A 23,537-nucleotide genomic window follows, 5' to 3' on the forward strand; every position below is an offset into this window, starting at 1 on the left:
TTTGGGCGATGCAATTTAATAAAAATGAGCATACTGCCAAAATTCTTGTATCTCTTCCAAACCCTGCCGATTAAGATACCCACTTCACACTTTAACCGCTAAGCCACCGCCCACCGTCATATGACGGCTGGACGAGGCTTCTGTTGTTCTGGGAGGACGTCATATGACGTCCTCGCCCTCCCGAGCCACTGGGACCCGGTGCGCGTGCCCGGCGGCCGCGATGTCCGCCGGGCACCCGCGATTGCCGGGTAACAGAGCAGGAGCGTGGATCTGTGCATGTAAACACAGATCCACGTCCTGTCAGAGAGGAGAGGAGACCGATGGCGTGTCCCTTGTACATAGGGACAGCGATCGGTCACCTCCCCCAGTCAGTCCCCTCCCCCCACAGTTAGAATCACCTCCTTAGGTCATACATTAACCCCTCGAGCGCCCCCTAGTGTTAACCCCTTCCCTGCCAGTCACATTTACACAGTAATCAATGCAATTTTATAGCATTGATCGCTGTATAAATGTGAATGGTCCCAAAAATGTGTCAAATGTGTCCGATGTGTCCGCCGCAATATCGTAGTCACAATAAAAATTGCAGATCGCCGCCATTACTAGTAAAAAATAAATAAATAATAAAAATGCTATAAATCTATCCCCTATTTTGTAGACGCTATAACTTTTGCGCAAACCAATCAATATACGCTTATCGCAATTTTTTTTTACCAAAAATATGTAGAAGAATACGTATCGGACTAAACTGAGGAAAAAATTTGTTAAAAAAAAAAAAAAATTGGATATTTATTATAGCAAAAAGTAAAAAATATTGTGTTTTTTCAAAATTGTCCCTCTTCTTTTGTTTATAGTGCAATAAATAAAAACCGCAGAGGTGATCAAATACCACCAAAAGAAAGCTCTATTTGTGGGGAAAAAATGATAAAAATTTAATTAAGGTGCAGTGTAACATGACCGCGCAATTGTCATTCAAAGTGCGACAGCGCTGAAAACTGAAAAATGGCTTGGGCAGGAAGGGGGTGTAAGTGCCCTGTATTGAGGTGGTTAAGCAAGTGCAGTCTCTCTTCACTCGTTTTGTATGGGCGAATAAAAAACCCCGAATGCCAAAATCACAGTTATGTTTATCGAAACAATATGGAGGGGTAGCGTTCCCAGATATCCGAAAGTACTACCAGGCGGTTCATTTGGGTAGAGTTGTAGACTGGCACCGCCATAAGGAATCTAAATTATGGACACAGATAGAGCAACATCAAACAAATATACCCTTACAGAGGGCTTTATGGTGTCATGATTCCCTTCCATCAGAGTTAAAATCCCATCCTTTCATAGGAAACACTATACAGCAATGCACTCAAGCTACACTACAGACCTCATTGACGACCAAACAATCCCCTTTGACCCCTATCCTAGGACACCCCAAGTTTCCCCCAGGGATCTCTTCCGGGCAGTTCCAGACACTAAAGCGCTCGGGATGTGTTAGAGCCCTGCAATTTGTGAAGCAAGACAAATGGCCCTCCATCGCAGAATTAATAGACCCAAATGGCCCGTTCAAGCTTGCATTTTGGAGTGCAGCACAACTCCATCATTTTCTTCAGAAAACCCCAAATCCTCAGGCATACAATAGACCCCTGACTTAATTTGAAGAAATTTGCTTGGACACAGAACCGCTGCCTCAGGTTTTATCCAAGATGTACACTCTACTAAATACACCTCAATAACTACCAAATCTACCAGGCATCGTAAAGTGGGAATCAGAACTTCAATGTAATTTCACAGCAGTCCAGAAACAAAACATGATAGTTCTCTCCCTTAAATCCTCTATATGCACTAAATTACAAGAGATGAATTACAAGATCCTGACAAGGTGGTATTTAACACCTAGTCGTTTACATACTATATTTCCTGATACATCCAAATACTGTTGGCGTTGTCAAGAGGAGGAGGGAACGATACTGCACGTGTTTTGGTCCTGTCCTAGACTGACAAAAATTCTGGTCCGCAGTTCGCTCTATTTCTCAGAAATTCACAGATTACCAGATCCCAAATGACCCGGCATTTTTCTTGCTTCATGTTTCTCCCATACCACTCAAAACGTATAAAAAATCTATACTACACCATCTAACAAATGCAGCCAAAGCCTGTATCCCCTTGCTATGGAAACAAAATTCCCCACCAACTGTATCGATGTGGTTACGGAAAGTGGAGGATATAAATAGAATAGAAGACATTATACTGACGGCCCAAAATAGACAAGCAGTTTATAAGAAAACTTGGACGCTATGGAATATGTTCAAATATTCAACTGAAGGTAAAGCGCTTATGGACAATCAATAGCCTTCTTATGGAAGGAAGATCAAATTATTCATAAACTCCTGCTGGGGCTTGACCACCCCCTCTCCCCCCCCTCCCCTCCCCACCTTTCCGCCCCCACTCCCCCCCCCAACCTTCTTTCCTTACTCTTGCCTTTATTCACTTTACTTTTCTTTTTCTCTTTCTCTCTTTCTTAATCTTTTCTCTGGTAGTAGTCTCCTGACTTTTACATTCAGACTTATATTTAAAGCCCGAACGCTTAGATAAGATTTTGATTGTTGATTTTTTTTTATGAATATACATGGATATCGTAAGTCAGGGCAGAAATAACGATGTGAAGATGTCAATGCTCGAGATAATACCATATTACAGCAATAGGTTATCAAGAATCTTTCTTTTGTACTAGAAAATATAATATGGGTTATTATAATATACAGGCTGCGACCTCACTTTCTTATGTTATACCATTGTGGTACTCTGTCTAGGGCTCTGCCCTTTTCTATGAAAAACTAATAAAATATATATTTGAAAAAAAAAAAAAAAGAAGATATACTTACCCGATCCTCTGCTCCTCCCTGCAGCTTTTGCACCCCTACGCTCCATCGTTCTAGGGACCTGACGTCCTCAAGAACAGAGCAGGGTGTATAGCCCTACTCCGGACTTGGAGATGCTGAGGGACAGTCCACCGCCGGATCGTGGGGGAGCGCCACCTGCTGGGGGAGCGCCAGATCAGTAAAAGTTTATCCTCTCCTCTAGACCACGGATCTTCAAACTACGGCCCTCCAGCTGTTGCAGAACTACACATACCAGGAGGCAATGTAAAACTCTGACATTCACAGACACAACTAGGCATGATGGGAATTGTAGTTCCTTAACAACTGGAGGGCCATTGTTTGAAGACCCCTGCCCTAGACAAAACAACTTATTAACCCTTGCGTTGCAAGCATAGCCCCACTGCAAGGGATCATTTTTTTACCTGTCCAGAGTTGGGCTTTAAGGAGGTAGACTGGTTGCCAAAAGCATCTTTAGCACACTTGCTCTTGAAACGACATCCTCATATCTGATTGGTTGTACGAGGCCTGGTGTTGTGTGACTGTTGACATAAATCTGTTGATAGAATTGACAGAATTGCTTTCTTTTGTTCATTTGCCATTAATACTAGAAGCACTATATGAAGGGTTTCAGCTCTGTATTCAGTATTTACCGTTCTAAATCTATTATCCAAATCCTAAAAATCAAATCCCAGTTGGCTATTTTATTAGAGAAAGCCAGTGAGAGAAGAGCATTAGAATGATCCGTGGAGGCCTAAGCTCAGATAATCCATACTGGGAGATCGTTATTGGAATACATTTAAAATTCTGCCCGTGCTGTGCCTGCTCTGTGTTTAGGGGATAGAAAAGTTTTTCTTAATTTATTAATCCACTTATGTATAAATTATGTTTTTCTTCACGCTCTAGGAACAGCCAAAACTCGGTGTGAATTGTTTCTGTTTTATAATGATGAAAATAGATGTTGCTGCACCTAATGATGAAATGTCACAATATTACTGTATTACATGACCGAAAGTGCATTTCCATATTGATACATAATGTGTCGCCACTAAGGATGTACAATTCAGGAGTTTTTATTCATATACAGATATAGTAGAAAGAAAAAGTAGTGAACTCCATGGATTTTTGTTGCACTAATTTGCCATAAAATGTTATCTGATCCTCATCAAAGTCACAACAATGGGCAAACACAATGTTCCTAAGCTGATAACACACAGTAAAATTCAGATTCCTTGTGTCTTTAATGAACACACACAATAAACATTCACAGTGCTGGAGGAAAAAGTATGTGAACCCATAGAATAATTACTTCAACGAAAACTAATTGGAGTCAGTATTTTGCACACCTGGAGTCCAATTGATGAAAGGAGTTTGGAGGTGTGGTTTAAAGCTACTTTGAGTGATAAAAGACATTCAACAGTTTAAGATTGCTAATAAGAAAGGGGTTTTTGGGACTTTGAGTGAGGTGCAAGGCATGTGGTAGGAGAAATTGTAAAATACATGGTTGAACATGAGTATTTTTATCTATATGCACAGGGATACAAAGCAATCTCAGAGTGTTTAGGCATTCTTTTATCAATAGTTAGAATAATTGTCTATAAATGGAGACAGTTTAGTACCGTGGCTACTCTTCCTAGAACTGGATGGCCAGCCAAGATGACTCCCAAGGCACAATGCAGAATCCTCAGTGAGGTAAAGAAGAACGTACGAGTAGCAGCTAATCACTTGAAGGCATCACTTGAACTTGCTCGTAGTCTCCCCTCTAATTCATCTCAAAGGTGTTCTATCGGGTTGAGGTCAGGACAGTGAATTTCCTCCAACCCAAACTCGCTCATCCATGTCTTTATGGACCTTGCTTTGTGCACTGGTGTGCAGTCATGTTGGAACATGAAGGACCATCCCCAAACTGTTTCTACAAAGTTGGGAGCATGAAATTGTCCAAAATGTCTTGGTATGCTGACACCTTAATGCTGCGTACATACGACAGGACTTTACGGCAGACTTTGTCCGGCGAACTTTTCGACGGACTTTACGACGGACTTTCCAAATGAACGGACTTGCCTACACACGATCAACCAAAGTCTGATGGATTCCTACGTGATGACGTACGACCGGACTAAAACAAGGAAGTTCATAGCCAGTAGCCAATAGCTGCCCTAGCGTCGGTTTTAGTCCGTCGGACTAGCATACAGACGAGCGGACTTTTCGGTGGATAGATTTGAAACATGTTTCAAATCTAAGTCCGTCAAACTTTTGAGAAAACAAAGTCCGCTGGAGCCCACACACGATCGAATTGTCTGACGAAATCCGGTACGCCTGACCAAGTATGCCGGAAAGTCCGATTGTGTGTAAGCGGCATCAGAGTTCCCTTCACTGGAACTAAGGGGCCAAGCCCAACCCCTGAAAAAAAACCCCACATCATAATCCCCTCTCCACCAAATGATTTGGACCAGCAAGGTCCATGAAGACATGGATGAGCGAGTTTGGAGTGAAGGAACTTGATTGGCCTGCACAGAACCATGACCTCAACCGATAGAACACCTTTGGGAGGAATTAGAGTGGAGACTGTGAGCCAGGCCTTCTCGTCCAACATCAGTGCCTGACTTCACAAATGCATTTCTGGAAGAATGGTAAAACATTCCCATAGACACACTCCTAAACCTTGTGGACAGCCTCCCCATAAGAGTTGAAGCTGTTAAATCGGCAAAGGGTGGGCCAACTCAATATTGAACCCTACGGGCTAAGACTGGGATGCCATTAAAGTTCATGTGTGTGTAAAGGCAGGTGTCCCAATACTTTTGACAATATATTATAATATATTGTGTTAATTCACAGATCTATTCACTTGCATTTAACCTTTGTTTAAGCTGCATGACCCTACTTAAAATGGCTTTACATTCCCATTGACTTGCATGGGGAGATGAGCAGTTTGATGCAAACTATACCCCATCTACACAAACCCTAAATCTTTCATTCCCAGTAAAAGTTTATTGAAATTAGAGCACAGGCTGGTGATGTGAAAAGATTATCAATCTGTACTTTTATTTCCTTTATCTGAAAGCCATTTTGGAATCTTTTAGCTTCCACCAGTACTCATAATATCTAAATGTCAGATTCATGCACTGGCACTTTCTGAAAAGTTCATTTGCCTTGTTTCTCTTCAATCACCACGGGGAATCTAGAAATAATCTCAATTCTTTGCCAGAACAAAAGACAAAAATGTTATTTTAACTCAAAAAAAATCACAGAAACCAAGTGTCAGATATATGACCGATTAAAGCTGAACTCCAGTCCTTATCATTCAGCCTTACCTTCCATCTTGCAGAGCTGTACAGGCTCCTCTACTGTACTTAAATTGGAAGTTCAGCCTAAAACAATCTCCAAATCTACTTGTAGCCACATACCGTACTAAACCCTAGTATACACGGGCAGAATGTTGGGCGGCATCGGCTGGTTCAATAGAAACCGTCCAACATTTGGCCCGTGTGTACTGGAGTCGGTCCAACAGAAGCCGTCGGGGGGGGGGGGGTCGGGCAGTCCCCCTGTCAGAATACAATAGAACAGCAGGGGAGATCGATGTATTAACATCTGATAGTTAGTACAGTATTCATTTTACCTGTAGGTAAGCCTATAATAAGGCTTACCTATAGGTATTGTAAATATCCCCTAAACGTGCACCATTTAGAGGATATTTACTGTACATGCAGCCAGTGCCGTCACCCATGCCTTCAGAGTCCTGTGCCGTAAACAGCGACTCCCGCGCGCATGCGAGGGAGTGACGTCATCGCAGCTGCGACCACTTACACAGCCAGAGTCCTTGAACCCGGAAGGAAGACCGGGTGAAAATGGAAGCGCCTTCAGTGGTGACAGTGCGTCACTGGAGGGCTTTGTTCTAAGGTAAGTTTCTCAAAATGTGCTAGTATGCAATGCATACTAACACATTATGACATTGCTTTGCAGGTTTTAGAAAAAAAAAAAAAAGCCATAGTTTTACTACCGCTTCAAGACTAACCTATCTAACCCTGCGAAAATCGCTATACATACCTTTTCTGAAGCCGATTAAGTCCAGTCTCCAGCGGCAGATGCTTCTTACAGGAGACAGCCGACAACGGCTGTGAAATGCCTTCAAAGTGACGTCACCCATAGAGTTACTATGGGGCGTCCGTTGCCGGCTGCCTCTCCTGCACAGCTCAACGTTGGACCGGACCAGAGCAGCTTCACAAAAGGTACGTATAGTGATTTCTTCTTTACAGGGATAGGTTAGTCTTAGAATGTGGCTGCCAGGAGATTTAGAGATAGTTAGTTTTAAGCTGAACTAGTCTACTTTAAAGTTATACTAAACACACATTGTTTCATTTACATTGTCCCTTCTATTTCTTTATATGGATGATGGCACTGCAATTATTTTTAATGAAAAAACCCCCCATCTAAGTACCTTTTACCTAATCGATATACAGCTGTCAGATGACCCAGATCTTTCCCAGCCTGTCTTCGGGGAAGCATAAGTAGGAGGAGCTTCTAGTCCTCTGCTGCTGGTCACATGTTAAAAAAAACAAAAAACAAAAACAAAAACAAACCAAAAAAAAAAAAAAAACAGCCTTTGGAATACAAAATAGAAATAAATAAAATCAATAAACTGTTTTAACCCCTTAGCGCCGACTGTACGCACATATGCGGCCTCGGCTTTAAGGGCTTATACCAGGATGGTGCCTATTTTAAAGCGCCCCCGTCTCCGCGAGCTTGCGCAGCAAAGAAAACGCATGCATAAGCTGCGCCCGCACATGTAAACAGTGTTCGAATCACACATGTGAGGTATTGCGGCAATCGTTAGAGCGAGAGCAACAATTCTAGCAAAAGACCACCTCTGTAACTCTAACCTGGTAACCGTTACAGTTTTTTAAAGCATCGCCTATGGAGATTTCATTCCACGAGTGTGCGCAATTTCAAAGCATGACATGTTAGGTATCTATTTACTCTGCATAACATCATCTTTCACATTATACAAAAATTTTCTTTTAATTCATGAAAGTGTCTTTTTTCCCAAAAAAGTGCGTTTAAAAGATCGCTGTGCAAATACCATGTGACATAAAATATTGCAACGATCACCATTTTATTCTCTAGGGTCTCTGCTAAAGTAATTTTCTAGCAAAAAATACAGATTTTAACTTGTAAGCAACAAATGTCAGAAATAGGCTTAGGTATGAAACAGTTTGACAATTGTCATACAAATATATGTTTGAAATCAAATCTTTATTATTTTGTGGAAATAACATGGTGTGGGTGGATTTCTGACAGTCACGGCTGTGTCACACCCCTCCAGCCTGTGTCTTAGAATAAGAGGGAGGTGAAGCCTCCTTCAATCTACATGTAATATCCCTCCCCTATTGTATTTAGATGGTTAGTGGGCATGGAGGAGGAGGGAGGGAGTGGACTGTCATTTACCAGTGTGTATACGCCCACATGTGTGACTCTATAGTCACATGGTCTGCTCAGATGTGATAGGGAGGAAATGCTCAGCATAGAAACCCACCACAGCAGCAAAGCAAAATCCCTAGCTGATTTGGGGACATGGGCAGTAGGTGGAGATAGAGAGCAGCAGGATCAACCAGGATCCTTACAGAATACAGAAAACATATCTCATACTAAGTATGAACAGCATATAATAACCATTTATTGATAGTTTTTTATGATGTGGGTTTAGTGACACTTTAATTGCTTACTCTGATTTGGTGGAACGCTGTGAGCTTCTTGCAGTGTGCTCTAGAAGCTGCAGCAAGTCAAATACAGCCTGCCTCATTTCTTTGGCTGGAGGACGTCCAGCATCCTCTTTTTCTTCCCTCCCCAGCCTTAATGTTCCTGGCATGCCTCTTTCATTCATTGTATTTCAGTTCTATCAATCACAGCGGCTCAGCATCACATGTAGGTGTTACTTGGGCAGATTGCATGATAATGCATCCTGCATAGAAACGCTCACTCCTCCAGACTGACATCCACCCATCAAGGCATCCATATACCGTATTTGCATAACTTCCTGTACAGCACCTTGTTGGCTCCTCCCTGCCTGCATTGCATAGAGAAGCACAGAGATAATATCACTGGCTCTAATAAGGTAGGTAATGAAAATATGAAGGTTTTATTTAATATCTTTAATAGCATGTTAATGAAGGGGAAAAGGATGACACAGGGAAGGCAAAAGAAACGCAGATTAAACTTCTGTTTTAAATAAAACATACATCTGTACAAACTATACCTAGGAACACATATTGATAGAGTTAAAGTATATATGAAGCCAAAGCAAGCAGGAGAGCATTAAAGGGGTTGCAAACCCTCGTGTTTTTTCACCTTAATGCATCCTATGGGGTTGTTTGTCAGGGGTTGGGCTTGGCCCCGTAGTTCCAGTGAAGGGAACTCTTAAGGCGTCAGCATACCAAGACATTTTGGACAATTTCATGCTCCCAACTTTGTGGGAGTCTCTTCCTGTTCCAACAAGACAAGTTTGGGGTGGAAGAACTTGACTGGCCTGGCACCCGATAGAACACCTTTGGGATGAATTAGAGTGGAGACTGCGAGCCAGGCCTTCTCGTCCACATCAGTGCCGAACCTCACAAATGTGCTTCTAGAAGAGTGGTCAAACGTTCCCATAGACACACTCCTAAACCCTGTGGACAGCCTTCCCAGAAGAGTTGAAGCTGTTATAGCTGCAAAGGGTGAGCCAACTCAATATTGAACCTTATGGACGAAGACTGGGATTCCATTAAAGTTCATGTGTGTGTAAAGGCAGGTGTCCCAATACTTTTGGTAATATAGTGTTTATTCTTGTGCTTTGAGGTGTTTCACAACTCATGCACCCGCAACTAATTTCTTCAGTTCGTGTTTAGGTATGAATGGTCACTGAGACAGTTGTCACAGGAGCACGTGTCCCCAATGGAAGATTTCTCCTATAATCCTGTTCTGGTGACAGTTCCAGTGACAATGGTCACCAGGACAAAGAGATAGAGTGACTCTCCCAAATAGGGGCACAGACAATAATAAAAACCTGACAGCAGTTACAACCCCTCACCAAAACAGTTTGGGCTTTGGGTACAGTTTAAAAATGTTAAATAGATTCATTTTACACGTATAGCTAAATTGCAACTTTTCAAATGTTATGGATTCCCGTTAGGCAAGTGAAGGTAAACGAATTCTCTATGAAGTACAATCACAACCAGATGATCCAGCACATTTTAGAAAGCCTGAAAGAATTATGTGCCTGTATTTATAACACAGCCCATAAACAATAAGTGAAAGTACAGGCCAAGATAAGGCAATAGCTTGATAAAGGGCCATATCTTGGTCTTAAACAATAGCTATTGTGTCTGTGCACTGCTATAAATAAACCAAAGTTGAATTTCATCACAGCACTGGGGTCTGGGTTATCCATCTTTCATTTTTTATTCAGCGCCTAGACTTATATTACTCATTTTGCCATGAATGATAGTTGTCATGCTGATTTGATACATAATTCCCGAGCAAGAGTGTATATGCAACTAGGCCCAGAAGAAAAATTATAGGCTTCTGAGAGATTTATCTTAAAGGGACCGTATAGTTGCTCTGTACATTTTATGTATTGATTAATATTATGACAAAAAATACAATTAAAAAAAAATAGCTGGTCTTTTTTTGTCAGGTAAATATGTAATATTTCCCATTAATATTTTGTCTTTTATTTTGAGGCAGGAGAGGCTTTAGGCTCCTTTTCACATTTTTCTTTGTTTCCCTATTTATTTAACAATATTTCTACAGATCTCAATGGCTCAAGTCGACATTTACACACAAGAGACTCATCCCAGTGACTCCTCAGTTATCAGATTGCTCGGTCTGAGGTTCCAGTAAGGGTTTGGCTGCCTGAAAGGAGATTATTAATGTTATACTGTCTGTTACTCTACCCCAGGTTCTTTGGAAATTGTTTGTCATGCATTAAATAAGTATGTTTAACCACTTCAGCCCCGGAAGATTTGGCTGCTCAATGACCAGGCCATTTTTTGTGATACGGCACTGCGTCGCTTTAACTGACAATTGCGCGGTCATGCGACGTGGTACCCAAACAAAATTGATGTCCTTTTTTTCCCACAAATAGAGCTTTCTTTTGGTGGTATTTCATCATCTCTGCAGTTTTTATTTTTTGCGCTATAAACAAAAAAAGAGCAACAATTTTGAAATAAAACACAATATTTTGTACTTTTTGCTATAATAAATATCCCTAATTTTTTTGAAAAAAGCTATTTTTTTCCTCAGTTTAGGCCGATATGTATTCTTCTACATATTTTTGGTAATAAAAATCACAATAAGCGTATATTGATTGGTTTGCATCTACAAAATAGAGGAAAGATTTATAGCATTTTTATTATTGTTATTTTTTTTTTTACTAGTAATGGCAGTGATCAGCGATTTTTATTGGGACTGCGACATTATGGTGGACAGATTGGACACTTTTGGCACATTTTTGGGACCATTGGCATTTATACAGCGATCAGTGCTATAAAAATGCACTGATTACTGTGTAAATGTCACTGGCATGAAAGGGGTTAACAGTAGGGTGCGATCATGGGGTTAATTATGTGTCCTAGGGAGTGATTCTAACTGTGGGTGGATGGGACTGCCTGAGTGACAAGGCCGATCGTTGTTCATACTTAGTAGGAGAGATGATCTTTTGATTCCACCGCAGAAAGAGTTTGTGGTGAGCCTACTCAGGTTTGCCATGTCTCGCAATTACTACTGGTTTGGAGGGGCTTACTACCTCCAAAACAGAGGGGTTGCGATGGGTGCAATGTTTGCACCGAGCATGGCAAACCTGGTTATGGCTAAGTGGGAGGAGGATGTCGTCTACTCCAACAGGAGGCCTGAACTGGTGTTCTGGGGGAGGTATATAGACGACATCCTAACTACCTTTATGCAGCAGCTTAAAACGGGGGTCCACCTATCTATCGTTTTTTTTTTTGAGTTCATTTACAAACTTTTCTTCTCAGCATTACATACTCACATATTGTGTGTAATATGTCCGCCTGTGTCAGATTTCGTCGGAAAGAATAACTTATATTATTCACTGCAGGCGGTTTCCATCTTCATTGTGGGCATTTGGGTATTGCTTTACAATTTGAAACCAGTAAAAAAAAAAGATTAATTTCCTTGACCTTAATATAGAAATCAAGGGTGGTAGTTTTAACATCTCCACTTTCTTCAAAGGTACAGACAGAAACGGCTATATTGGGCGGGGAAGTTGCCATCACCCCACATGGCTGAAATCTGTGCCCAAAAGCCAGTTCGTTCGCTTAAGGCATAACTGTACCATGAAGAAAAATTATTTGGAGCAAGCCTCAATTCTTAAGAACAAATTTCTAGAGAGGGGGTATGTGACCACTGATCTAGATAAAGTGATAAATTAAGTGGCTACTATGGATCAAGCTACTATGCTTAGAGGAAAAGATAAATCCCATAATGCTGAGAATATTTATAATTTCTCTATGACTACTACATATTCGCAACAACATTACGACATTAGAAAGATTATTAACAAACATTGGGTAGTGCTCAAGAATGATAACATTTTGGGCCCTGTCTTACCTGAATGTCCACAAGTTATCTTTAAGGGAGTACCACCTTTAAAACTCCAAGTAGCTCCAAATGTTTTGGATGCCCCCAATAGGGTTTCTTTTTTCCAAAACTCTAAAGGCTTTTTTCTATGACCTCAAATGTTATACTTCCTTTCGGTTAAATGTTGACTGGGATGTGAACAGTTTTATTAATAATTGCTGATTCAGGCAATAGTATTATTTCTCTGTTCCTTATCAGGTCTATCTGGGTTTATCTGCATTAGCAGTTTCTCTGGTCTGCCACTTGATGGCCCTCTTAATAGTATTTGTTTAAACATCATTTTAATTATTGTTTTTACTGATTGTTCCCTAGGTAGCCTCCTATAATAATATATTATCTACATTTAAGGACACAATTAAGTTTGTTTTATGTTTATTCAATGCCCGTATTATATTCAGGGTTTTTTAATTGTTTGCTAATATATATGACGCTCACTTAGTGGCGTATGGTCACTTGTCACGCCCCGTCTGCGCTTCCCTAAAGTGTTGTCATCTATATGAGACCGCTCGGCATTGGAGCGCAAGTGCTGTGCGTGTTGCGCTCCACTGACCTCACTTCCGGCTGATGCGCAACCACGGAGGTTTGTTCTTCCGTGATGAGCGTCACTAGCCATTTAGATGAAAGGGCGTGTTCGGCGGTGGAGCGCAAGCATGGTGCGTGTTGCGCTCCACTGATCTCACTTCCGGCTGACGCGTCATCCCGGGGGTTCTTCCAGATTAGGCGTCAATGGTTATTTGGATAAAAGGGCGTGGTAGTGTCTAATAGCCACTCCTCTGACGAAATCCTGTTGGATGCAACATGTCAGGTTGGCTGACACTAGCACGCTGAGAACCGCGGCCATTTGAACATCATGATGTACTTGTTCCTATCCTAAACTGTAAGTTACTACGAATAAAATTTTTATACTACTTTACGGGCTTCACTATTGGCTGCATTATCTTTTCATTGGGTATCGCTGGCCGCCTGGGTGAATGTTATTACATCCCATATGAGAGCACAAAGAAGTTTTTGCTGTATGAAAATGTCTGACGATTAGCTGCAATCCTGGTTTGGAATCCACTTAAAGCTGAAGAACGAAGCTATGGTCTTGGTCTGTCTATTACATGCCTGTTTTATTTCAGCTGTCTGGTAAGCAGATTGGATTTCCACGTGGTGCGGTGTGCTTTCTTATACACATTGAAGCTGGTGATGGGTTTATCAACTCTCCCTTCTTGGATTTACTTCTCATTTAGCGCCGCATGTGGACTTTTTATAATGATACTGCACTGCTTCTAAATTCATAGCAGAGTTGTCACTCATATAGGCTGTGCCTGCATGCACTACAGTGAGGTGAAAAAGGTTGCAGGGGTTGTGTCTACCAACCTTGTCATGACTAATTATTATTATTATTATTATTATACAGGATTTATATAGCGCCGACAGTTTACGCAGCGCTTTACAACAACATTAGGGCAGACAGTACAAGTACAATACAATTCAATACAGGAGGAATCAGAGGGCCCTGCTCGTTAGAGCTTACAATCTAGGAGGGAGTAATTCACAGACCTGTAGTTTGTCAGTCAGCAGCTGACCACACCTAGTCATGCCCACTGCTTTTTGAATTGACATCTGCTTTTAGTTGGCATCATGGTATTATTAAACAGAAGACAAGAGCAAGAGCAAGACATACCTGTTGTGTAGTATATCTGCAGGGCTAAGGATACTTGCTCATGCAAACATACACATCAAAATGACAGATGAATCCCTCTCTGAAATATTTTTGGACCCCTTTCCTTGTCCTCTCCAAAGTCACAGTGAGGAACCAATACTACGTAAAGAATCAGCAAATGATCTTGCTCTCTTACCATAAAGCACAATTTTTACAGACACCCATTTATAACTCACGGACGTCACTGCAGTGTTGCCAACTGCCAGTTAATTTACAAGCAGCCCGTAAATTTCACCCCATTTTCGGGGCGCCCGTGAATGTCCGTTACGGGCAGCCGGTGGCCGTAAAAAAGATGGCTGCGGGCCGGCCATGTAACTGCGCATGCGCCGTTCCGAAGCCTGCAGGACTGGGAAAAGATTGTACAAGCTCGACTGGGCGGCGCATGCGCAGTAACGTAATGTCACCGCCTGGCGCCATTTTTAAACGAAAGCCGCCACTCGTTCTTCTCGGCGGTTCAGCGGGGGAGCGGAACGGTGCAGAGAGGAGCCACGTGACGGGCCACAGGAGGACATTACTGAGGGGGTGAAGCCAGCCGGTAGAGGAGGACACTGTTCCTGACTGTGACTGGAGAGATGAAAAGAACACAGTCACAGTGAGTGACAGAAAGCGGACTGTCACTGACTGATGTGGAGTGAGACAGGTATACTAATATGAAGGGGGACAGTGCAGGAAAATACCATGTCCACAGCCTCTGACCATCTCCTGCCCACAGCCTTTAACCATCTCCTGCCCACAGCCTCTGACCATCTCCTATCCGCAGCCTCTGACCATCTCCTGTCCGCAGCCTCTGACCATCTCCTGCCCGCAGCCTCTGACCATCTCCTGTCCACAGTCTCTGACCATCTCCTGCCCGCAGCCTCTGACCATCTCCTGCCCGCAGCCTCTGACCATCTCCAGTCCGCAGCCTCTGACCATCTTCTGCCCACAGCCTCTGACCATCTCCTGTCCACAGTCTCTGACCATCTCCTGCCCGCAGCCTCTGACCATCTCCTGCCCGCAGCCTCTGACCATTTCCTGTTCCTGTATCCTGTCCGCAGCCTCTGACCATTTCCTACATCATGTCTGCAGTCTCTGAGGGGGAGTCAGGAGAGGCGTCATGAAAGGGAGCACTGCCAGGATCATGGGGGTCACGGGAGAAGTCAGACATGTGTGGACTGTGGAGAGGAGACCATAGGAAAACCAGAGCCGCCAAGCTGGAGCCATCTGACTGAGCTCTGCACGATGCACCTGAGAGGAGGTCAGTGACAGCGCCGCCAGGCCAGTCTGGTGGGGGGGGGGTTGCTGATGTAGGGGAGTGAATACAATAATGTAAGGGGCACTGATATAAAGGTTCCCCCCTATATTAGTAACTCCCCTTACCTTAGTGTATTCAGTCTGCGGAAGGTGGTCTCTAGTCATCAGAGTGCCCCCCACATCAGAGTTCCTGGCATTCCCCTTTATATCAGAGTCTGCAGGATTGCCCCTTACAGTGAAAGGGTAATGCTGCAGACCCTGATGTAGGTGGGAACTCTGATGTAAAGGGAATGCAGTGGACTCTGATATAAGGTGGTCTCTGGTCACCAGAGCCCCCCTCTGCATCAGAGTTCCCCCTTAGATCATGATCTGCAGCGTTCCCCTTTACATAAGAGTTCCCTTTCACTTGAAGGGGGATCCCCGCAGACTCTGATGTAAGGGGGGAACCCAGTGCTGGCTGGGTTATAGTAACCTGACCTTCATGTCAATGGAGAAATATGTTTTTTTGACTTTTGTTTAACTTAAATACAGTGCTGATAGCACTAGCTATGTGTTTATAGTTCAAATATTTATACTTGCACTGTTTAGCACTGAAAACAGTAATTTTAGGTACTTTTTTGCAGTGTCAGTAAAAAATGCGGCTCTGCCAGTAATATTCATGATTTTTGCCAGAAAAAAAAAAAAAAATTTGGTGCCGTTTGTAAATTTTGGCATCCTGCCAGTAAATTTCACTTCAGGGGGTTGGCAACGCTGCTTCACTGGCAACTGTAATTCCCTTCTTTAACCTATACCGTGAACCTATATAAAAGTGTAATGCTTTGTACACACGGTCGGACATTGATCGGACATTCTGACAACAAAATCCTAAGATTTTTTCCGACGGATGTTGGCTCAAACTTGTCTTGCATACACACGGTCACACAAAGTTGTCGGAAAATCCGATCTTTCTGAACGCGGTGACGTAAAACACATACGTCAGGACTATAAACGGGGCAGTAGCCAATAGCTTTTGTCTCTTAATTTATTCTGAGCATGCGTGGCACTTTGTGTGTCGTATTTGTGTACACACGATCGGAATTTCCGACAACGGATTTTGTTGTCGGAAAATTTTATAGCAAGCTCTCAAACTTTGTGTGTCCGAAATTCCTATGGAAAATGTGTGATGGGGCCTACACACGGTCGGAATTTCTGTCAACAAGGTCCTATTACACATTTTCCATCGGAATATCCTATCGTGTGTACAGGGCAATAACACGCTCCTAGTTTAGGTTGCTAGACAAATTTTGCTTTAGTTCCTTCTGTAATCAAGGGAGCAGTAATTGTGTGTTTGGGCCTGTTCAGGGCTGCGCATGCGCAGTAACGTAATGTCGCCACCTAGCGCCATTTTTAAACGGAAGCCGCCACTCGTTCTTCTCGGCGGTTCAGCGGGGGGAGCGGAATGGTACAGAGAGGAGCCATGTGCAACAGGAGGACATTACTGGGGAGGGGGGGGGTGAAGCCAGCCCGGTAGAGGAGGACACTGTTCCTGACTGTGACTGGAGAGATGAAAAGAACACAGTCACAGTGAGTGACAGAAGGCGGACTGTCACTGACTGATGTGGAGTGAGACAGGTATAGTAATATGAAGGGGGACAGTGCAGGAAACTACCATGCCCACAGCCTTTAACCATCTCCTTCCCACAGCCTCTGACCATCTCCTGCCCGCAGCCTCTGACCATCTCCTGTTCCTGTATCCTGACCACAGCCTCTAACCATTTCCTATATCATGTCTGCAGTCTATGAGGGGGAGTTGGAAGAGGAGTCATGAGTGGGAGCGCCGCCGGGATCATCCCTATGTTATCCTCACAGGCGTGCATAGGGGGGGTGCCAGGTGTGCTTGGGTACACCCTAATCACTCTGTGCAGTGCCGACTACCGCTACTGTCAGGCTTCCCTCCCATGTTTGCCCCCCCCCCCCCCGCAGTGCTGCAGGCTTCCCACCTCTTCCCTTGGCTGCTGCAGGGGATGTTTCTGGATGGAGAGCGGAGGAAAGGAGGAAAGGGCTAGTCTGTATGTCATTTACTGGCCTCTTACTTTTCTAAATGAACACAGTGATCACACTCACTCTGTGTTCTTTCATAACTGAATCATAGTAAATGGTGTTTACTATGCTTCAGTTTGTGAATGAACAGGAAGCCCCTCAGCACAGAGAACTTCCCATTTTTTCACTGTCCAGTGCAGCTGAGGCTGCAGAAAAAGGCATGTGTGTGTAAGCTTTGGGGTGCACACCCTAATGCAATTGGCGGCACACACCTATGGTTATCCTCATGGAATTACAGAGACTTTGTTGTGAAGAGGCTATGTTTGTGCAGCTTTCATAATCTGTTTTGTAGTATTCTGCAGTATATGCATGCTCTTTGCCATCCTGAACCTGTTTTGCATTGCTGATTGTAACTTTGCACCTGTTCAGTAAACTGCAAGTTACAGTTGCTCCCTGTCTGATCATTTGGCTGATTACCCATCATGTCACAGAACTTTACTTTTAAAGTAAACATTTCTAAGCCGGCAGACTTTTTAATGCAGAAGAGACATAAGATGTCTTTTAAACAATAAAACATTCTGAGCTGCTTGCTCGCAAGTTTGCTAACTCTACACCGGCCTTTGTCAACCTTTTTACCCCAAAAATGTTCAGGTCTTAGGGAACCCCTGCTAAAATTAGTCAATTGGTGGACTTTGGAAAAATGCTCCTTTCATTGGTGGTGGTCAGTGGGAAGAATGCTCCCCTTACAGTCATGGATCTGCCAAGTGGTCTTGGACCTGGAACTATGTAGGCACCAATCACATGGAAGGTCAATTAGCCACAGCCCAAGGAACCCCTAGCCACCTCTAGAGGAACCCTAGGATTCCACAGAACCCTGGTTGACAATGGCTTCTCTATACTGAAATGTGTATATGCAGCTCAGTGTACATCGTCAGCATACCTTGGTGCTGAGATGGATGAACTCCTGCACATATTCATGGAAGTCATCCCAGCCGGAAGAATCTGGGGAAAGATGTTAGTACCACCGAGGGAGCTTGTGGATATTGCATCACTGAAGCGGAGGTGAGTATAGTCTCCCTTCCCAGCAGCACATACCTTTTCTTTGCTCCCCTGCCACTCTGTTTACCAGTCGGAGGTGAAAATGGAAGCCCTGTGTAAAACTCTGTCACAACTCTGTGTCACAAGTTGAGTAATCTTTTCGCACCATCTTGTGAAAGCTTTGGGGCAAATCACCAGTGCTGTCATATTAGGAGAGGCAATCACATGCTCCTGCATACCAGAAATTCTCAATATTTTTCTCCTCACTCCTGAGCTGCAGAGGAAAAGGAAAGATGACTATGGGGGTTATTTATGAAAGGCAAATCCACTTTGCACTACACGTGCAAACTACAAGTGCAAAGTGCACTTGAAATTGAACTGAAAGTGCACTTGGAAGTGCAGTCGCTGTAGATCCGAAGGGAAGATCTGAAATGAGGGGAAGCTCTGCTGATTTTATCATCCAATCATGTGCAAGCCAAAATGCTGCTTTTTACTTTCCTTGCATGTCCCCCTCGGATCTACAGCGATTGCACTTCCAAGTGCACTTTCAGTGCAATTTCAAGTGCACTTTGCACTTGTAGTGCAAAGTGGATATTCCTTTCGTAAATAACCCTCTATGTGCTTCTGGGGAGATAAGAATTTGGGGGAACCTTTTGAATTGCCCTGCTTTAAATCTGAATGTACAGTACCTATTGCTTGATAATAAAATAAGAACTAGTTTGTCTCTCTGTCCACGGTAAATCTTCCAGTGGTATGCATTTTAAATAATGGTGATTGATCCACCAGTGAATGTTTAGTGAAGGTTACATTCACTGCTTTATAAATAAGTTTATATTGCAATCTTGACTTCAGCAGCTCAGTACTCCATGTCATTTACAGATGGTGCTTTGTAAGTTAAAGCAGTATTAAACCCAAAACCAAAAATTTAATATAAAAGATGAAAGGGAATTGGGACTTTATATGAGGCAATGACTAGGTAGATTCATATACCTCCATCCCTGTTACATATGATGAAAGAAGGGAGGAAATTAATGGGACTTTATATGAAGCACACAACTGAATGAACAAACTCGTAGGTAAATAATGGAAGTTAAAATTGCAGGAGTATACATACGTCTAAATATTTCATGAATGTGTACAAATAAGTGATCCAACATGATACATCATATAATGGACATTTAGTATGCATACCCAGAAAGCAATAAGCATAATCACATAAAAACATGATAATATACAGGGAATGATTCATTGTAGTAAAAAAATTCTGATATAATACATATAGTTGCTGTGACGTAGCATTAAAGCAAAAGAAAAAGAATTGCGCTAGGTGCTCAAAAGAATTAAATGCTTGAAAAAATCAACAATGATAAAGTGAACCGTGAAGGAGGTCCTGCTGCTGGACACTATAACCCCAATACAGGGCACAAAATTGGATTTAAGGAAAAGACAGTGCAGCGCTGGACAGGTGTTACAAGTGAAAAAGATTAGTGAAAAAAAATTGATACAAAAATTACGTGTAAATTTAAATGACAATAATAAGTGACAATTAGTAATACTGACAAATGAACAACCAGACCAGAGTACATGGGTGGTGAAAAAAGCAAATGCAATAAAAAATATAAAAATATAAAGTTCTAAATAAAGTGTAAGTGAAGTCCAAAAATTAATCCATATGGAAATCTTGATCCAATATCCACCGTCAGTGCTGCCCACCACCTGGTGATAAAGTAGTAAAGGCTTACCAGAGAGCCTGCGACCGCCCTTATTCAGGGGGGTCAAAACATGATAATATACAGGGAATGATTCATTGTAGTATAAAAATTCTGATATAATACATATAGTTGCTGTGACGTAGCATTGTAAGAAAGCTCTATGCGTTTCATGGTTGTTTCACTCATGCAAACTTGATGTATCTACAATACAAAATAAAATGCCAAGATAGTATGATGGTAAAGAGAAAAAACTCGGGGGGGGGGGGGGGGGGACAATAAAGATCCCAACAACTCTTACCGTAGATTAGTATATAGGTCAAGAGTTCTTGGGATCTTTTTATTGTTTATAGTCTTATTAAGTTGGAGCCAACACCCTTCGAACAAAATTCCACGGTTTTGTTGTCTGAAAGTCCAATCGTGTGTACGGGGCATACGTCTGTAGGGCTCAATATTGAGTGCGCAGTCATGTTGGAACAGGAAGGGGTCATCCCCAAACTGTTCCCACAAAGTTAGGAGCATGAAGTTGTCCAAAATGTCTTGATATGCTGACTCCTTAAGATTTCCCTTCACTGGAACTAAGGTGCCAGGTCCAACCCCTGAAAAACAACCCCACACCATAATCCCCCCTCCACCAAATGATTTGACCATTGCACAAAGCAAGGTCCATAAAGACATGGATGAGCGAGTTTGGGGTGGAGAAACTTGATTGGCTTGAGTCCGGACCTCAACTTCATAGAACACCTTTGGGATCAATTAGAGCGGAGACTGCAAGCCAGGCCTTCTCATCCAACATCAGTGCCTGACCTCACAAATGCGCTTCTGGAAGAATGGTCAAACATTCCCACAGACACACTCCTAAACCTTGTGGAGAGCCTTCCCAGAAGAGTTGAAGCTGTTATAGCTGCAAAGGGTGGGCCAACTCAATATGGAACCCTACAGACTAAGACTGGGATGCCATTAAAGTTCATGTGCGTGTAAAGGCAGGCGTCCCAATACTTTTGACAATATAGTGTATCTCATTAAGGTTATATTGTGGCTTTTCATACAAAATGTACAATTATACCATACATTATCGAGTTAACACCCATCCAAAGATATCTGCTTTCTATAAATGTAACCCTGTGGTTTATATGACGGTTTAACTTTCCCAACGTTTTCAACATGGTGGAACCCTTGAAATAACCTTTCGGTCTCAGGGAACCACTGTTAAAAATGGCTATATCTAAAACTCATGATACATTGGTGTGATGGCCAGTGGAGGATTGCTCCTTACATCTGTGGTCTTGGGGAAAAAAATTCCCCCCTACAAATAGCTAAAAAGATCATTGGTGTCACTGGGAACTTATCTGTGAGGCAAAAATTGGTCTTTGCTCAAGGAACCTCCAGCAACCATTGGAGGAAGCCTAGGGTTCCACAGAACCTGCTTGAGAAACCCTGGTTTAGAATGTGGGTTTGAATCTGAATTGTATTGGAACACTATACTGAGTTTTACATCTATGTATCTGTATACTGTGACTGGAACCAATTGGTATTGTTTGTTCTTTATGTACAACATTCTTTGCAATAAAAATCACTTGTTAAAAAAAAATAAAAAGAATTACAGGTAAGAATACCAATCAATAATATTAATGCAATCCAAGAAACACACCTTATGTACTAAAGTCAGGAACCCGTTCAATTTACCTTGATGTGAGTGTGGTTTAATTCTCTGCAGTCAGCCTTCATAGAACTAGATATGTCCCCCAGAAGCGATTGTCCTGAAATTTGCACCGTGTTTCTTCATATTCTCTGCTTCCTGGATTCAGGCTTCGAAAGCAGGCTTGAATCTGATTGGCAGCTGTGAGAAACTTTTAGTACTTCACTTTTTTTTTTTTGTATGGGAGTTTTTCTTTGTGTGTGAGACAGCAAGGAGCCTGCGGCTGGTATGTTTAAAATATCTCTCTTGTATTATATACAGGTATAAAAGGAGATCACAGAGCAGTAGCTACAAACAAAAGCAAGTATGGTGAATAGGTTGCAACACCTGGGTGGAAAATACAAGTTCTGCACCGGTAGCCGGTCCTACCTGTATGCATTTCAAAGCTTCACTTTAAATTCTGATCATACTTGAAACTTAGTGATCGTTTCTATATATAGTGTGTTTAAATTACATTTCTCCTTTAGGTTTCTATGTTCATGTCTGTCTGTTATAAACCAACTTCCTGTTTCTACACACAGTCTAAGCAAAGCATTAACCACAGTTGGTTTATTTAGAACAATTTGAAACGGTGTGCCTAGTCATAAAGTACATTTACATAATGCCAAATAATAATCCCTTCCCACCCAGCCAAATGTAAAGAAACCTTCTCCTGGCCAGTTCCCTGTGCCAGGAGGGCATTAAACCTGATGTTTGTTTTTAACCACTTCAGCCCTGGAAGATTTGGCTGCTGAATGACCGGGCCATTTTTTTTTGCGATTCGGCACTGCGTCGCTTTAACTGACAATTGCACGGTCTTGAGACACTGTACCCAAACATAATTTACGTCCTTTTTTTCCCACAAATAGAGCTTTGTTTTGGTGGCATTTGATCTCCTCTGCGGTTTTTATTTTTTGCTCTATAAACAAAAAGAGGGCGACAATTTTGGAAAAAAAACACAATATTTTGTATTTTTTGCTATAATAAATATCTCCATTTTTTTTTTTTAATCTAATTTTTTCTCAGTTTAGGCCAATATGTATTCTTCTACATATTTTTGGTTAAAAAAAAATCGCAATAAGCGTATATAGATTGGTTTGCGCAAAAGTTATAGCATCTACAAAATAGGGGATAGATTTATAGCTTTTTTATTTTATTTTTCTACTAGTAATGGCGGCGATCTGCAATTTTTATTGTGACTGCAACATTATGGCGGACACATCAGACAATTTTGACACATTTTGGGGATCATTGGCATTTATACAGTGATCATTGCTATAAAAATGCATTGATTACTGTAAAAATGTCACTGGTAGTTAAGGGGTTAAAACTGTGGGGCGATCAAGGGGTTAACTGTGTTCCCTGGGAGGTGATTCTAACTGAAGAGGGAGTGGACTGACTAGAGGAAGTGACGGATCATGGTTCCTAGCTAATAGGAACACACAATCTGTCACTCCTCTCAGAACAGAACAGGAATTTGTGTGTTTACACACACACACTTGCGTGTTCTGTCCCTCGTGCTCACGATCGCTCGTGGCGGGCGGTCATCGCGACCGTCGGCCATGAGCATCGGCACCCCCGCTGTGCAGCGGGCGCGCGCCTGCTATCCCGATCCTGCGAGCCAACAGTATAGCTGCGGCGGTTCGCGGGATCGTGCCAAC

The 23,537-nt window shown here is 42.4% G+C and overlaps 1 protein-coding gene across 1 annotated transcript in view; it reads right to left on the minus strand.

The window, feature by feature from the left end:
- LOC141147006 (glutamate decarboxylase 1) overlaps window positions 1-22,007 on the minus strand; it is a 174,365-nt gene extending 152,358 nt beyond the window's left edge. Inside the window, exon 1 of the mRNA XM_073633928.1 lies at window positions 21,885-22,007. The gene's annotated coding sequence lies outside the window, so the exon portion shown is untranslated. The remainder of the gene's footprint in view (window positions 1-21,884) is intronic.
- Between the last annotated feature and the right edge of the window lie 1,530 nt (window positions 22,008-23,537).

This window comes from Aquarana catesbeiana, linkage group LG06 (genome assembly GCF_042186555.1).
Source record: "Aquarana catesbeiana isolate 2022-GZ linkage group LG06, ASM4218655v1, whole genome shotgun sequence".
NCBI classification, from domain to species: Eukaryota; Metazoa; Chordata; class Amphibia; order Anura; family Ranidae; genus Aquarana; species Aquarana catesbeiana.